This window comes from Lutjanus erythropterus, chromosome 17 (assembly GCF_056507025.1).
Source record: "Lutjanus erythropterus isolate fLutEry1 chromosome 17, fLutEry1.hap2, whole genome shotgun sequence".
Classification (NCBI taxonomy): Eukaryota; Metazoa; Chordata; class Actinopteri; order Lutjaniformes; family Lutjanidae; genus Lutjanus; species Lutjanus erythropterus.
Genome location: NC_139333.1, coordinates 20913718 through 20917495, shown reverse-complemented (window position 1 = coordinate 20917495; position 3778 = coordinate 20913718).

Below are 3778 nucleotides of genomic sequence, written 5' to 3'. Positions count from 1 at the left end.
AACAGCAATATTTAAAATAACCTGCAGGCCACAACACTGTAATTTCACTTAATAAGTCGTTCCTGCAACATAACAACAACGTTTAAAATAACGTATAGACGACAGCACTCTGGAATTTCACTTGGTAGATTGCCACAACTTCCATGTTGCCAAGGTTACGCTGCAACTTTGTTCCTGCAACATTTAAAATAAGGTGCAGAGGGCAGCACTGTGGGATTTCATTTAGTTGGTTGGTATAAGTCGCATGTTTCAAAAGTTATGTTGCAACTACGTTCCTGCATCGATTTTGTGTTAGTAAGGTTTACTTTTGCACATCAAAATGGTGCCTGAGCAGAGAGTCCGTGGAGGGAAATGATTCTCATAAGAGAGTGCAGGATGGGAGAAGAGTGTCAAGGGAGGTATGAGGTATAAGAGGGGAATTGACAAATATAAAAATGACTGAGCTTCACACTCAGCACAAGCTAAAACATAAAAATTTGAACAAATTCATCCTTGGAATTTTAATGCAACATGGTCCTTGTGCTGAGCATCAGCCACTAATTCCAGCCCATGTAAGAAACATGGTGGGGGTGGTGTGCCTTCAATAATTCATCTGGAGATTGATAGATGTGAGTCTACAGAGACTGCAGCGTGGATAGTATGTTGCTCAGCTCTCCACAGAGACTGGCTGTGAACTCCTGCCTGTGAATTTGTGAGCATTGAGATCGGGGTCAGAGTTCAACATCTCCAACGGCGCTACACTGAAGCCATACCTCCTCTTCTAATAGGATGGCACAAATCCCTCAAATACCCAGGACTCCTCTCTCCGTCTCCACTGAGAGTTTTATGTTGATGCAGCAGTGGTTTGAATGTGCATGTGCAATTATGGTTTTGCATGTTAAAAAAATAATACTCAAGCACTTAGGAGTTTGCTGGCGATGTTGTTGTAAAAAGAACCTGTAATCTTTATTTTGTTCATTAATTCCATGATATCTGGCTTCAAGTAGAACAGCTTTAAGGGACTGATTGATTAGTTAAAGGTGCAGTATGTAAGCTCTGCTGCCAGGGGTCTGTCTCACATTAAAACAGCAACAAAAGACGTAGTCTGACGATGTTGTGAAGTAGTGTGGGATCATGGGAGTTGTTAGCTTCACTTCACCATAGGTGATGAAAATCTGTCTAAAATGACTCTAAACTTTTATATATATTAATGTATCCTGTTTTATCTGAAAAGTTATGGCAACCACCAGCTAGTTAGCAATGGTTAGCAGGAAATGGACTGTACACAAGTCAACAAAATGTATAATGCGTTTTTAGACAGGAGCAGTACTTAAACATTGAAGTCTCTATGAAGTCCTGGCAGCTCCGGCTGGAACAGATCCATACCTTCTGTATAAAACAATGTCTTGTTCAATTTAAGGTAGTACACCGCCCACGCTGCTCAAATGAGACTTGCAAAAATATACCCCGATGTTAGCCCAGAAGTTGAACTACGGTAGTGTGCCATATGTTTCAGTTATGTCAATCCATGAACAGTTTCTGGCAAGAACTTTTTGAGGCCTTTCCATACATGTGCAGAAAAACAATAACACCCAGCCAGCCAGCAGAGTGCTATCTTTGGGGTTTCTGCTACAGAAATCACGGTTTCTGTGTCTCAGGCAAAGGCAGCAGCTTTTGCTTCATTAAAGGCCAGAGGAAGACTCGTTCTTCTTCAGTAGGAATCGGATGACCCTCCCTCTTTTAAACACTGGAACTGGAGAAGTGATATGTTAGAAAAACTGAGATACAGGAGAGCTAATTTTCATGAAAAATTTATTGCAACTTGGTCACCGCTCAAGGAATATGCTGAAAGCTTGAGTCCTTCATAAAAAATAAGTCATGTTCCCCGGTCAATGTCAATGTATGATCATGTGAAATTCATAAACTGAGGGTCTTAATTTTTTCTTCTTATTTATATTTCTTATTTAATGTGTTTTATTCGCATAATTTATTGTTGTTTATTTTTTGGACTGAAGTTTTTAAAGCCTTTGGGGATGCGTGGGCGGAAGGGAATATACATGTATAAAATATTTTTAAAAAATATAAGAGAATCTGTTATGTTTTATTGCTGGCTTTGATTTAATTCCAGATCTTATTTAACAAAACAGAGAATATTCTTCTATATTTATTCTTTTTTTCTTCACACAGATTGCATTAGTTGCTTTTGTGTTTTTCAACACCAGTTTTTCAATGCATAAGAGGGTGTCTTAAAGGTTAGTTAAAGTGATGTTGCTCTCAAATAATAGTGGGCAACACATAATAAAACAGCTTTTGTCTTTGACCTGGGTTTCAATTGTGAACATTAAGTGTCTGAAATCAACAATCTTGATTTTTGTAAACAATATACAATCAGTCGCAAACATCAATAAAATTGTGGCCGTGAGGTTGAAGAGCACAATTTCACCACAGCCTATTTTCTGCATAATTATCCCACCGAGGGGGCTGTGCCTTTGTGCTATACGCTGCACACCCCCACGTGCAGCCAGGGTTGTGACGAGAGGTGGACAATCGTTGATGGACAGATCAATATTGGAGCATATGGAGGCCAGGCAGAATATAGAAATGAAAAGTGGAAAATGGGATATAGATAATTGAACTCGGCGAGCACCCTGGCTGGCGCTTCACGCAATCTGCTGCCATTTACTGGACCTCACGAAGTGGCCGCGCAAAGTGCAGGAATTAGACAGAAAATTAAACGTAGAAGTAGCTGCTGTGGTTGCTCTGCAAGCAGGGCCGCTCTTCTAAATGTATATGAGAGGCAGACCCTTCACGGATTAATGTGATGATGTGGATCAATGCTTGTTCTTTGTGCAACAAGTTCCAAGAAAGGACAGTAAAAATCAATCATGTGATGTCATCCGTGACCCCGTGCACTCACAAAGCACTGGGGGTCACGTGCTTTGCCACATAACCGTGTCAAATCAATTGCGCATGGGTGAGTCCAGTATGTACACACACTAGTCAAACAATATTTAGTATTACTAAATTAAATTGTCCGCCCTTACAGAAGCCACTGAACTGCTTGTAGAATGATCCCTGCAGAGAAATCAAAGGAGCTCTTAACATGATCGATATCAGGTAGTCGTGCAGCCCGTGTTCTGTGAGGAATGCAGCCTGTACATGAAATTTACAAACAGAACATATAAAAACATCTCCACTTACAACTTCAAGTCTTGCACTCACAATTTACTCACTTAAATATGTTATTTATGAGCTTTCATTTAGCAGCATCCCACTGTGATCAATTCAAAGGAGAATCATTAATTATATGTAAAGACACAGGCCTCTGTAACATCTGATTATTATGTTGAAGGAGGAATACCATAAATTATAGATTCACTGCAGACTTGAGCACCACTGACACCTACATAACTCCACATTATCAGCCTATTAAAGTGTCAGTACAGCCAAATCACAATAAAAACTAGGTTCTGGTTCTATTTGCCCAGATTTTCAGATATCCGTCTCTTAAACCTCTGCCAGAAAACAATAAAATGGAAGTGAGTGGAGTTTAGTTTTTCGTACATTTTGCATGTGCCAGGCTTGAGAGTTTTTTTTTTTTGTCATCTGGATTGGTTAAAGGGTCAGTTCATGCAAATTACCAGATGGTATATTTTACAGCTGCCCCCACACAATTGTCTGTTCACGAAGACAATTTCGGTTTTATATGCTGAAGTTTTGATGCCACTGAGGTACAAGGCATGGGAATGAATATATGTGTTTGTGCTGCTTAAACCTGCACTGATTGTTTTTGTTTTTA